A 15,088-nucleotide genomic window follows, 5' to 3' on the forward strand; every position below is an offset into this window, starting at 1 on the left:
GGCTTTAAAAATTATTTTTTAATGTTTATATATTTTTGAGAGACAGAGAATGAGAAGGGGAGGGGCAAAGAGAAGGAGACACAGAATCCGAAGCAGGCTCCAGGCTCTGAGCTGTCATCACACAGCCCGATGCGGAGCTGGAATCCACGAACCGTGAGATCATGACCCAAGCTAAAGTCAGATGCTTAACTGACTGAGCCACCCGGGCACCCAGTGCGGCTTTTTGGTGCTGCTGGAATAAAGCCCCAATTCCTTTCTCTAATTTACAAAGATCAACTCTTCGACCTTATGTGGCAACACATTCCCTTCATCCATGCTTTATTCACATTGGCTGTTCTGTCCTACATGTACACAGGCCAAGTCATGCAACCTCAGGGCCTTTGCACTTGCTCTTTTTCCACCCAAAGAGCTGGCTCCTTCCTGTCCTCTCATCCTCAGCTTCTCCTCAGAGATTTCTCTGATTCTGAAGGAAGTAGCCACCCACCAGTCTCCACACCACCACCGTCCTTCAATCTCTCTAAAGTACTCATTATTGCCTGGTTGTGTTCTTGATATTATTTATTGCTTCATCTCTTTCTTCTCTCAATAGAACATGTTTCATGAGAACAGGGGTCTTATTGTTTGTTTGTTTTGTTCTGAGAGAAAGAGCACAACTGGGGGTGAGGGGCAGGGGGAGAGGGAGAGAATCTTAAGCAGGCTCCATGCCCACTTTAGAGCCTTTTGCTGGGCTCGATCTTACCACCCTGGGATCATGACCTGAGCTGGAATCAAGAGTTGGATGCTTAACTGACTGAGCCACCTAGACACCAGGAGAACAGGAATCTTAAGTGTGTTAGTACTCACCTAGGACTTAGAAGAGTGCCTGGCACAATGAGAAAGAATGAAATCTGACCATTTGTAGGAAAGTGGATGGACCTCGAGGGTGTCATGCTAAGTGAAATAAGTCAGGCAGAGAAGGATAGATACCATATGTTTGCACTCATAGGTCTAACAGCAAAACAGGAGAAACCTAATGGAGGACCAGGGGGAGGGGAAGAGGGAAAGGGAGTTGGGGAGAGAGAGGGACGCAAAACCTGAGAGACTATTGAATACTGAAAATGAACTGAGGGTTGAAGGGGAAGGGGGAGGGGGGAAAAGAGGTGGTGTTGATGGAGGAGGGCACTTGTGGGGAAGAGGAATGGGTGTTATATGGAAACCAGTTTGACAATAAACTATTAAAAAAAAAAAAAGAAAAGTGCCTGGCACAAAAAAGCTCAATAAGTATTTGCTGAGCAAATGAAGGGATGAATGAATGATTGGTCATTATTGGCATGTTAGGAGTAAAATATTGATCTCATTCATCTCAATTTTTGTTTTGCATTTAAAATCACCTGAGTAGGGGCGCCTGGGTGGCTCAGTTGGTTAAGCCTCCGGCTTCGGCTCAGGTCAGATCTCACGTTCGTGGGTTCGAGCCCCGCGTCAGGCTCTGTACTGACAGATAGCTCAGAGCCTAGAGCCTGCTTCCGGTTCTGTCTCCTTCTCTCTCTGCCTCTCCCCCTCTCATGCTCTGTCTCTCTCTGTATCAAAAATAAATAAAACATTAAAAAAAATCACCTGAGTAGCTTTTTAAAAAGCCCTGGTACTCGACCTTGTACCCAAGACTAATTAAATCAGAATATCTGGGTGTTGAGACCAAGATATTGGGGGCTTTTTTTTTTAAGCTCCTGAATATTTCAAGGCTGAGCCTGAGAGGCTGGTCTCAAAGATTGTGTATGTCATTACCACTAAATGGCTTTAGAAACTTGTCAGATGTCACCAATCAAAAAAGCCTTGAAGCCCATGCTCTTAGCAAACCATGAAACCAATACTTCACTACCTTTTTTGTTTTTAAAGTGCTTGTTTACTTTTGAGAGTGAAAGAGTGCATGTGGGAAAGGGGCAGAGAGAGAGGGAGAGAGAGAGAGGGAGACAGAATATCTGAAGCAGGCTTTGCACTGACACCAGAGAGCCTGATGCGGGGCTGAAACCCACAAATCACGAGATCATGACCTGAGCCAAAGTTGGTTACTTAACTGACTGAGCCACCCAGGAGCCCCACTACCTTTTATTTTAAAATTAAGCAGAAGCAGAAGATAACTGTAGTTAAAAGTTATGTAATTACTTCCAATATAAGCATCAACCCAAATCTGATGAAAGAAATACAAATCTAAAGAATGTGAAATTATTTTTCTGAATTTTAGTTATTTCTAATCACTTTCCCTTCAAAAACAAAACATATTAGGCACATAGTACATGGCCATAATAAGGACTATTTGCCTGTTACCCACGCTAAGAAATAAAAAAATATAAATACAACTGAAACCCCCTGAACAAGTTGCTCCTCTTGCTACCACTCCTATTCTGAAAAGTCTCAATCTACAAGTACGCTCATGTATCCTTAGAATCTCTCTATAGACACCATAGATACACCAAAAACATATAAGCCTTTGTCTGGGTTTTAACACAGTCTTTCTTCTCTTTTTACTAAACTGATTTGGCTTAAAATCCTTTTTTAAAAAAAGTATTTATTGGGGCACCTGGGTGGCTCAGTTGGTAGAGCATCCGGCTTCGGCTCAGGTCATCATCTCACGGTTTGTGGGTTCAAGCCCCACGTGGGACTCTGTACTGACAGCTTGGAGCCTGGAGCCTGCTTCATATTCTGTGTCTCCCTCTCTCTCTGATCCTACTCTGTTCGCACTGTCTCTCTCAATCTGTCTCTCAAAAAAAAAAAGTACTTATTTATCTTATTTTAGAGAGAGAGAGAGTGCAAGGTGGGGAGATGGGCAGAAAGAGAGAGAGAGAGAGAAAGAGAGAAAGAGAGAGAGTATCAAGCAGATTCCATGCTCAGTGTGGAGCCCAATGCAGGACTTGACCCCATGACCCAGGGATCATGATCCAAGCCGAAATCAAGAATCATATGCTCAAAGTGAGTGAGCCACCTAGGTGCCCCCAAATCTTTGTTTTTAAATAACAGTTTTATGGAAATATAATTTACATACCATATAATTTACCTATTTCAAGTGTGTAACTCAATGGTTTTAAGTATGGAATCCTTGTCTTTCAGGGTCTACTTTTAAAAAAAATGTTTATTTTTGAGAGAGAGCACAGTGTGGGGGAGGGGCATAAAGAGAGGGGGGACAAAGGATCTGAAGTAGGTTTCATTCTGACAACAGAGAGCCTGATGCAGGGCTTGAACTTGTGACCTGAGCCAAAGTCGGACATTCAACCAACTGAGCCAACCGGGTGCCTTTAGGGTCTACTTTCTAAAATGGGCTCCGGATTCTTCAGAAATGTTCTCTGATCCTCCTCTTAACTGATCATGCATGAAGCTCCCACCTGCTTCTATGGCTTTCCTTTAGAGCCATCAATATCCTCTCTTATATACATATTTTCCCCATCCCCAGTTGGGCAAAGAAAAAGGCCTGATGGGACATCTAACAGACCAAAGAGTGCTGGGGAGAACTTAGCAGGTGCAGTCAATAAGCCTCTGTGTTGTTTAACTCATGTCTACTATTTTAATTTTTTAAACCTTTTTTGTGAGAGAAGGAGAGAGTGTGAGCAGGGGAGAGGGGCAGAGAAAGGGAGAGAGAATCTCGCGCAGACTCCATACTCAGCATAGAGCCCAATGCAGGGTTCGATCCCACAGCCCTGGGATCATGACCTGAGACTGTTGAACCAACTGAGCCACCCAGGAGACCCTCTACTATTTCAATTTAAAAAAAAAAATTCTTTTAAGTCTTATTTCTCCCCAGAATTTTGTCTAGTTCTAACCTTTCTAACTGGAAAATGCCAGAAGGAACCAGAGGAAGGCAGGATATCTCCCTATTTCCCAGAGAGCAAGCTGACACAGACAAGAGACACAGCCTTCAGGTAGAGAACATTCTAAGTCACAGAATTCCTTTTAACAGGAAAATGTACCAAATATAACAGAGACAGTCCACTGGCTTTTGAAACAGAATAAACTAAAGCATAAGAAGTGTTAACTTCCTGCCGGCAGCTCAGAGTGCAAGCACTGCACCTTACTGTTGGCTCAGCTCATCACTGACTGTGCGCGATCGTGACTGTGCTCCTGGGTTCAGAAGAAGGGAGACCTGGAACACACCCTTTCCAAGCTGGAGAGCCTGGTAAACTGTGCTCACTGGCGTTTCCCTGGAAGCGCATCATCCAGGGTAGAGAAGGGGAGTCTGGATCAGAGAGGAAGGATGGTTTATTGTTCACATGTTGGCTCCTCGCCCTCTTGGAGCCTCCTGGGTGTAGTCTGAAATCAGTCCCCAGATAGGGAGGGCAGGGAGAGACCAAAGAAAGGCAGGCCACTCGAGGCTGGTGGGTGACAGTTTTACTAAAAAAGGGAATCTCCACAGAAGGCCCGTCCTGGGTGACACAGCAAGATGAATGGGTCCTGACATCTGCCCATTGAATCTTAAAAGTTTAGAGAGGCCTTAACTGGGTTCAGTCACATATACTGTGCAGGCGTTTTCAACATCACCATCTCAAGCGGTGACCTTGGAGCAGGAAAGGCAAGCAGAAGCCACATTCCAAGGACAAGGGGAGGGGGTGAGGCGCCTCCGAGCACTGGGATCCAGCAAGTCAGCTGGTGGTCATGTCTTTTTGATGACCTTTCCCAGCACTCACAGCAGTGCATCAGCCAGACCAGCGGCACTCATGCCAGTTCCCAGGACAACACAGACACTGCCAGGTGACACGTGCACCCTGCTAGGTTAGGGGCCAGAGCTTGTGGAACCTACATCTTTTATAATGGACAGCAGACATGTGACAAAGAAGGACACCTTTAGTGGCACCTACCCATTGCCCACATCCTTAAGAAAGATGATCAAAAACAAAGGCAGTCTGTGCCCTGCTGTACAAGATCCAAGGAGAGCCATCTCCCAGCCTACCTGAGCTGCCGTACAAAAATACACCTCATTATTGGTTCTGAAGCAGATGCATTTTAAAATAAATGGAGTCCTTAGGAAAATGTAGCTTACATAAAATTCAACTCTGTATTTTTTCCTTACCAGACTACTGGGCTCGAAGCAAAGTAAAAACTAAATTTCACTTTAGACATTCTAAGAGTGTTTTCTTCAGGCTGAGAGTTTATGAAAGAGAAGTAGTCAGTAAATTACATTTCTCTAACCAGACAAATGTTCATTGCTTGCTACTTTGCCACTAGAAGGAGAAAATAGAAATATTTAAAAATGTTCATAATATAAAAACTATTAAAGAGGAATTTATATTTACCTTGTGACAAGGAAAATATTAGCGCTGGATTAATTTCTCCTTTTCTGCCTTTCTATAAGGTGTAGCCTCAGGTGAACGCTTTGTTTTTCTAAGCAGGGCTGTGTATGGGGGTGCAAATGAGTAAAGCTGTAAGGGGGCAGAGGGGGAAGCAAGGAGTGTGCAGAAAGGGAGAGGAAGGCTGAAGAGAAGGGTGGGAGAGTGATGGGTACTGGAGGCAAGGCTGGATGAGAAGACGTATAGGACCATCTTAGGAAGGCAGCGGAGAGGGGTCATGGTGGATTCTTTCTTTCCTTCCTTCCTTCCTTCCTTCCTTCCTTCCTTCCTATCTCTCTCTCTCTCTTTAATTTTATTTAAAACCAAGTTAGTTAACATATAGTGTAATAATGGTTTCAGGACTAGAATTTAGTGATTCATTACTTAACATAGAATGCCCAGTGCTCATCCCTCCTTAATGCCCCTTTCATGTCCCCATCCAACACCCCACCAGCAACTCTCAGTCTGTTCTCTGTATTTAAGAATTTCTTATGGTTTGCCTCCCTCTCTGTTTTTATCTAATTTTTCCTTCCCTTTCCCTATGATCATCTGTTTTGTTTCTTCGGTTCCACACATGAGTGAAATCATATGATATTTATCTTCCTCTGACTTATTTCGCTTAGTATAATACATCCTGGTTCCATCTACATTGTTGCAAATGGCAAGATTTCATCCTTTTTCATTGCTGAGTAATATTCCATTGTGTGTGTGTGTGTGTGTGTGTGTGTGTGTGTGTGTGTGCACACGTGTGTGTGTGTACACCACATCTTCTTTATCCATTCACCAGTCAATGGATATTTGAGGTCTTTCCATAATTTGGCTATTGTTGATAGTACTGCTATAAACCTTTGGGTGGGTATGCCCCTTCAAATCTGCATTTTTGTATCCTTTGCATATATACCTAGGAATATAATTGCTGGGCCATAGGGTAGCTCTGTTTTTAATTTTTGAGGAACCTCCATACGGTTTTCCAGAGTGGCTGCACCAGTTTGCATTCCCACCAGCAGTTATGGCAGATTTTTAAAAAATGTCTGCTGGTGTGATGTCAGTGGAACCTTTTCCTTCTTCTCTCCCTGAAACTTTATCCACATTATTTGGGGGATGCTTTTCAGCGGGTTTGGGGTTTTTTAAAAGGTATGGCTACATAACCTTGGCCTTGGAGTGTGGGGTGACAGTAGAGCCGGCCTGGGGAGCCCAGTCAGATTTCAGTGACAATATTACTTTTATTCCCCAAACACATCCTATCGATTTACCTGTGCAGTGACAGGGAGATGTCAGGTCACTAGGCAGACACTCTGAAAAGGATTGTTCAGCTTCAGGCAAGGGACAGAATCATCTGCAATGAACCAGGGAGTATTTGGGAAATGCTTGTAAGAGAAGAGAGAAGCGGCTGAAGGCCCATCTTCTCCTCTCCGCACAGCTGCCCTCTGCTGGGGAGAAAGTACGCCACCTGCACTGGCCATGTGCTCATGTCTGTTCTCAGTGCCCGTTTCCCTCTCCCTTGTCACAACCTTGAACACACTCAGTACCCATCACCACCCCTTTGAAATTCCGTCCTCTATTAGCTTAGGGACCACCACGTACATAAGTAGTGACATAACGACTGTGAGTATGTCATGAGCGTCTGCTTGTGTCCAGCAGTGTGTTCCTACTTCACAACGGCCCAGGCAGATGGAATGTTCCTCACTTTCAGCGGAATAGGCTGAGCCTTGGCAGCTCCTGAAGAGACTGCTCCAGCCACTCCGAGGTGGAGCCAGGGGAGACACAGCCTGTCTCTGGCTTCAGGCTGGAGCACTGGGCACAATGACTGGCAGAGAGAGATGGGGGTGCTAGGGGAGAAAAAGAAATATGGGCAGACAGATAGCGACAGGGTGGCTGCCATCCTGGAGTGCCCACTGTGTCTCACGGCTTGACAGTATTACTGCCCGACCCGATGATAATTCTGATTCTGAGGAGGAAGCAGGCCCTGCAGGGGGGTAAGTGACCTGAACAGGGTCACAGAGGTGGCAGAACCAGGTTCTGGCTCCAAAGTGGGTGCTCTCTGCCTGTCGCCACCCTGCATCCAAAATAAGCTTTGCCTCCTATCTGGGTACTGAAGGGCAGCTCTGCCTGTCCCCTGCCCCCCACAGCCACCTTTGTCACATGGGCCCCATGCTGGTCTTGGAAGTAGCTCAGAGCACTGGGCACTGGCCCACTTTGGACGGACCGTGCTGGGCCTCCTCTCCACCCAGGGGCCCCCAAGAACCTCGCATTCCAGTCACACAGCACCTCTCCTAGTCCTTTCTATTCCTCCCTCTCATTCTCACTGCCACGTGCTCAGTAGCTCTCATTCTCCTTTGCAACACCACTTGATGTTGAAGAGGCTTTAAATACACTTTAATGGGGCATAATAACATCATCTGCCCTCAGTGAGTTATTGATTTTTTTGTTTAAAATATTAACATATCTTTCAGGCTATTTATGTCCTTAGATTATAGAGCTCACGATGCCTTCCTGATGCACCAAACCACACTAAGACCTAGCTTTATTTCTGGGAAAACATTGAGTATTTACCTCGAACATTACCATTTCCCCCCTCCTCTTCAGTTCTGTGACATGATCAAACACTAAGTAATAATGGCTATGGGTTGGCATTTTAATGCATCGGCTATTTTTTCAGGATTCTGTCTGGTCTGTTCATATACACAGCCATATTCTCCCATTAGTATCCCACTGACCTGATTTTCAGTTGAGCAATTTAAATTCATCGACTCAATTGTTCCCTGTCAAATTTTCCCTCTGATGAAATAAAAATGTAAAGAAGTTTAGCACATGTAATCTTCCAAATGTTCCCTTGTTTTTTTGTGTGGAAATGCAATGTAAGTGCACGGTCAGAATAGGCGTGCCCCCTGGCTCCTAACTGAGGCCAGGTGGAGCCTCATCATCAGGAGGTGGTCTAGGAGCAAAGGCCACAGTGCTTGCTCTCAGAGGCTTCTTCATATGTCATCAATCAGTCAATCATTCTGAAGCCATATAAGGTAGTTGAGCAATGCTCCCCAAAGTGTGTGTGGTGCATATAGTCCATATTATGTGTCCTCAAGCCTTTTCTTCCTAAGCACACAGAGACCACACTGTATCTTGAGAGATGAGACTACTGTGGCCAAGGCAGTATGGGAAACATCTAGGTCCGGCCCATAGAAAACTCCCAACCAAGCTCTTTCCTCTCCCTTCCCTGGCTATTTTGGAGACCACATGTTCCAGATGGTGAGGCTATAGGAAGGAGGAGGGCCCTGGGACTCACACAGTACCCTGACATGGATGTTAATACTTTATTGCATTGGGTCACTATTTCCTTAAGATAGCCAATCCTTTCCCGACTGTTCAGTTGTGTGCTATTTCAAAAACTTAGTAAGTTCCTTGTTTGTAATTGTTTCTTGCTCAAATAACTTGAGAAACTTTGGTTTAGACTTTTTTATTGAAGAATTTCCCAGAGACTTTATTATTTTAATGTGGGGTATGAATCTTCTACAGAGTTTTGACACTTTGACACTCCCTTATTTGACAATAGGGTCTTTTTTCTGCAGGTATCTCATGGGGAAGAACATTCTGAAAAATACACTTGGGGGAAATACTGCATTATAGAATTAAACATGGTAAAAGTCTTTTAAAACTTTGTACAGAAAGAGGCACCACTTTGACCCATGGTGTGTCTTTGGATATTTCTGAGACAGTGTTGAGGGGTTTGGACACTGCTATCAAATTACCATCTTTGGAGAGAGAGACAAAGACTATAATTACAGCAAAACATATTTCATAATGTATTTTCCAAAATTTTCAAGTCCCTAGCCTGGAGCAGATCAAGAGAATGCCAATCAGCTCATTGCCTGGCACAGGAGTGTCTACATGGCACTAAATCATCATTAGAAGCACAGACAATGAAAGAAAAAATAGACAAACTAAATTTCATCAATATTAAAAACTTTTGTGCCTAAAAAACACTATCAAGAAAGTGAAAAGTGAAAATATTTGCAAATTATATATATTAAGGAACTAGTATCCAGTATACATAAAGCACACGTACCACTCAGCAATAAAAAGACAAATGAGCTAATTAGGAAATGAGAATTAGCACTGCCTGGGTGGCTCAGTGGGTTAAGTGTCTGACTTTGGCTCAGGTCATGATCTCACCACTCATGGGTTCAAGCCCTTTGTTGGGCTCTGTGCTGATAGCTCAGAGCCGGGAGCCTGCTTCAAATTCTGTATCTCTCTCTGCCCCTCTCACACTCTCTCTCTCTCTCTCTCAAAAATGAATAAATGTTAAAAAATTTTTTTAAATGAGAATTATCTTTCTACAAAGAAGATACACAAATGGCCAACAAGCACAGAAAAAGATGTTCAAGTCTTTAGTCATTAGGAAAATCAAAACCACAATGAGATTCCACTTTACACCCACTAGGATGGCTATACAAAAAAGATGGACAATAAAAAAGATGGACAATAACAAAAACAATAAAAAAGATGGACAATAACAAGTGTCAGCAAGGAAGCAGAGAAAATGGAACTCTCATACACTGCTATTGGGAATGTAAAACAGTGGTGCAGCTGCTTTGGAAAACAGTTTGGCAGTTACTAAGAAAGCTAACATAGTATTACCATATGACTCAGCAATCCTACTCCTAGGTACATACCCCAGAGAAATGAAAACATGTCTATACAAAAACTTGTATGTATGGAAATGTTTATAACAGTATTATTCATAATAGCTAAAAAGTGGAAACAACCCAAATGTCCATCAACTGATGAATGGATAAACAGAATGTGGTCTATTCATACAACAGAATAGTCTTTGGCAATGAAAAGAATTGAAGAACTGCTACATGTTACAGCAGGGATGAACCTTGAAACATTATGCTAAGTGAAAGAAACCAGATGCACAAAAAAAGAAGTCATATATTGTATGACTCCATTTTTATGAAATGTCTAGAATAGGCAAATCTATTGAGGGAGGAAATAGGTTAATCATTGCCAGCAGCTGGGGAGAGAGGCAGTGAGGGAGGTAAAAAAGAAACCAGTCCAAAATGGAGTCATTTGCCCTCTATAATAGCAAACCAAGATTTAATTACAGTTTCAACCTCCCCCAGAAACGTAGTCTTATCGCGTCAGTCAGGAATTTTCTGGTCAATGCCAGTGAGGTAATCTGTCACCTGGGCCTCTCCGTTTCCCCCCCACCAAGGAAGATGAGGTAATCCGCATGATGGGACCCCATGTTCTTCCCCCTAAGAGAAAGTGACCTCACTTGAAATAATCTTTTCTTTGGCTAATACCTTCTTGCCACACCCTCCTTCCTATAAAAATAGTCCATTTTGTACAACTCCTCAGAGCTCCATCCTGCTTGCTAGATGGGATGCCACCCAATTGCTGAGTCACTTAATAAAGACAGATCCACAGATTTACTCAGTTCAATTTTTGTTCTTTAACAAGGGAATGGAGAATGGCTACTAATGGGTATGAATGTATTTTAGAAGTGATAAAAATTATGGAATTAGATGGTAGTGGTGGTTGTACAACCTTGTGAATATACTAAAAGCCACTGAATCATCCACTTTAAAAGGGTGAATTTTATGGTTTGTGAATTATAGCTCAATAATAATTTAAAAAATTATTGGAATAAATGGGAAGTAGGGTGCCCATGTGGGACTGTTCACATAACTGGCAAAATGTAAAACACCCTAAAGGGGGGGAACCCAAACCCCAAATTAATCAGTGCACCATTCCTCAGCAGCACCAACACATCACTCTGGAGCACTTTTGCACTTTGCATGTGGATAACTGTCTTGTGCAACCGAGCTCTGAGCTTGAGACTAACCATCTGACAAAATAATGCCAGGTAAAATAATGCCTGGATTAATGTGTATAACTGGAGATGAGTGACTTATTTTATTACCTAAATTATACACTCTTGAATACTTTTGCCTTTGAAGTTGCCCGATTCAGAAAAACGTAACAATGACAGAAACAACCGGAGAACGGGAACTGCAGAAAAGCAGGGAAGTGTTTGCCACACACAAGCCAGAAGACAAAGCATGTAAACATAATCTGAACAGAACTGTGAGTAGAAATGATTTACGCTCTGCAGTAATGAATAACAGAAAAGCGGTGACGTGAAAAACAATTCTTTTTTTTTTTTTTAATTTCAGAGAGAGAAAGAGACAGTATGTGTGCACACTCACAAGAGAGAGGGGCTGAGGGAGAGAGAGAAAGTTAAGCAGGCTCCATGCTCAGCATGGAGCCCAACACGGAGCTTGATCCCACGATCCTGGGATCATGACCTGAATGGAAATCAAGAGTTAGACTGGCAACTGACTAAGCCACCCAGGCACCCCAAAAGAGATTTCTTAGAAAGGTCAAATACTGCCAATGAAGGTATGAAAATATAGAACTTGACCTGAGGGCTGTCCTCCTGGAAAACACCTATGGTTAAGAAGACTCCCCACCCTTTTGTGTTCTGAGAAACAGCTAACCTTTGCTGCAGAGCAAGAATTCCTGTTGCCTTCAAGGTTCTATTAGCAGGACTAAGACTAGAATTGATATGAAACAGACTAACAGGGGAAGATTTAATTTAGTTGCATATGTACCAGAAATCCACACAGACATAAACATTCAAAGACAGGCATAGTGAAGTATAGATGTCATCCTGAACTAAGGAGAAAGGGGGAGGGGTCTGGGACTTCAAAGGGAAGGAGTGCAATTCATAGGACAATGAAACAGAGTAAACACATGTCTGCTGGGCCACTCAGAAACAAGGGGACCCAGAGGACTTTGATCAAAATGGCCTTGCTAGGTTCCTCCTCCCTGCCCACCACACCTAGTTCATAGTATGATGGAGTTCTATGGTGATAGCTCCCTTCCTGGAACAGGTCCTCTGTCTAAATTCTTTTCAGGCAATTGAGGGAGAGGTAAAAAGCTCTTCCTGAATTTGCTGGGGTTTGGTTGTTTTTAACTTAAAATAATCTTCATGTCAAAGTGGCCATCTTGGGGTGGCCTGCCCTTGGCCCCTACATGCTTATCACATAGAACTACCCCTCTGCATTAGAATTAGGTAAGACTTACCGCCCACTCTTTCTCTTGATGCCATAGGCCAGGTGCATGATTCCCTCGTCTCCCTGCCTCCATAAAGCCCAGGCCTGTCTCCTATACACAGAGGCATTCCTCACTGACGAATGTTCTCTCTCTTGCTACAGCCTAAATAAAATCATCTCTTTACTTATCTGGCTCATTTTAGTCTTTCACCAGCATATAATAAATCCTTTATTATCGACATAAAGAAAGGGGTACACAGTTTTTATTAGTAGACAATCTGTTCTTTCTGCCCCCACTAAGAAAATGTTGAAAAAAGCATTTGAAGAATGTCAGTTTGAAGGGATGCCAAATTATTCGCCAACCGAGGGTACCCACAGCTAGACTTTGTCTTGACCAGCCAGCTCTGATAACAAAGACTGTGGAGCAGACTTCTTTGAAAAAAAAAAATTCACCCCCTTGTGGTGACAAATCAAGGGAGTTTTTGTTTTTTTAAAGCAAAACCTCTCCAAGTACACCAGTTTTGCTTTTCTAGAGTAACCATCTACATTCAGTATCTAGGGCTAGTTTTTCTCCAATGCCAGAGCTCTCCAAATGCCAAGTACCTAGATTTTCCCAGTTTTTTGGATAAAAAGGGGGAAAATACATATATAGAACTAATTTTATGCCAGATGATCAGAGTTTTCATATTATTGCTATATCTTATTTTCTAATTTCTTTTTATACCTTGACCACCATATGTATACTGTATGCTTAGAGCCATTATAAATTACAGATGACAGATAAAATGGAACTACTCTGAGATAATCATAATTCAGTAATACCTTGAACTTTCTCACAGGGGTGTTGGTGAATAGGTTCACTCTGGTCCGTAAATGAGGCATATCAGTGAATTGTCCTGAGAGTTTCACCAAGCTCCTCCATTCCTGATTCTTCCCAGGGATCAGCTGGGCAGCCTCAAAGCTGGACACACACCACCAGCATGTCTTGGATTTGTCTTGACTCTCCCCATGCTAAACCACAGGGGTTTCAGGCAACAAAAATGCTGCACTATTGAATATTCATGATCATTTCTTCTGTTACCTGTCAAAAGGGGATCCAATTTTGTCCTGGGCAAGACCCTGCTAGCTGGGGCAAAGCACTTCTGGAGGTCGATTAATCAGGCCTGGCAAATCAGGGCTCAGAAAAAAGTGGGATTCATCTTGGGAACTGCCTGGGGCGGCCCCTCTGTTCAGGTATGGGATACAACTTCAGGCTAGTCCAGCTACCCCTGTTTTAATGATCAGAGTGGAAAGAAATTCCATATTGGAGAGTGGGGGTCGTCGGTCCCTGGTGGTGCCTGGAACTATTCTCTGACCTGCAATAAAATGGTGGCTTGGTCGCCCTCCTGAAGTAACTCCTACAGGGCCTATTTTCCCTCATCTATAAAAAGAAGGAACCTGATCCAAATAATCAAATGACCCTCTGCTAAATCTAGCTTTGCTCATCAATCACTTTGGAAGTAATTTAAAAGGTTAATTGACTTAAGAGGGTTCTTTTTTTTTTGAAGATTTTTGTTTTTTAAGTAATCTCAACACCCAATGTGGGGACTCAAACTCACAACCCTGAGGTCAAGAGTCACATGTTCCACTGATGGAGCCAGCTCATCACCCCAAGAGGGCTCTTTCTTTTTTTTTTTAATGTTTATTTTTGAGAGAGAAGGTGGGGGAAGGACAGAGAGAGAGAGAGAGAGAGAGAGAGAAAGGGAGAGAGAGGATCCCATGCAGGCTCTGCGCTGACAGCATGAACATGGTTTGAACTCCCAAACGGTGAGATCATGACCTGAGCTGAACTCAAGAGTCAGATGCTTAACTAACTGAGCCACCTGGTGCCCTGGAGGTTATTTCTAATAGTAGGAGTATGGTTAGGTCTGGGTACTTTTTTTTATGTTTATTTATTTATTTTGAGAGAGAGAGAGAGAGAGAGAGAGAGAGAGAGAGCATGTTCGTAGCAAGGGAGGGACAGAAAGAGATGGAGAGAGAGAATCCCAAGCAGGCTCTGCACTGTCAGCATGGAGCCCAAATGGGGTTCAATCCCATGAACTAAGAGGTTATGACCTGAGCCAAAATCAAGAGTCAGACGCTTGGCCAACTAAACAACCCAGGTGCCCCCGGCCTGTGTATTTCTAGCAGGATTATGCTTATCATTCTTCCAAGATGTATTGATTGAACACCCACTGGGTAGTTGATAAAACAATGATAAAAACAGATTCCCACCTTGCAGGAAACTTACATCCTAGCAGAGGGAGATAGACCCTAGAAAGTAACCATAGTAAATACAAAGTTATACTTATATAACGATACCACATTATTTATGTGGATAATTCCAGCAAAAGCACTATCCAAGTAGATTACATGGAAAGCTTTAATAGTTACTGCTTTCTTTAAGCAAATAACTATAGATGGTCCCCAACTTACAATGGTTCAATTTAGGATTTTTGACTTTATGATAGTGTGAAAAATATATGGAGCAGCAGACACCTATTTCAAGCTTTTACTTTTGATCTTTTCCACGCCAGCCTTATGCAGTACAATACTTTTGTGATGCTGGGCAGGCAGCCAGCGGCAGCTCCCAGGCAGCCCCAGGGTCATGAGGTGTAACAACAAATACTATGATGTTCAGTAGGTCAAGTGCATTAAATACATTTTCAACTTAGGATAGGTTAATCTGGATGTCAGCCCCTTGTAAGTTGAGGAAGATCTTTA

The sequence above is a fragment of the Suricata suricatta genome, chromosome 4 (assembly GCF_006229205.1).
Source record: "Suricata suricatta isolate VVHF042 chromosome 4, meerkat_22Aug2017_6uvM2_HiC, whole genome shotgun sequence".
Classification (NCBI taxonomy): domain Eukaryota; kingdom Metazoa; phylum Chordata; class Mammalia; order Carnivora; family Herpestidae; genus Suricata; species Suricata suricatta.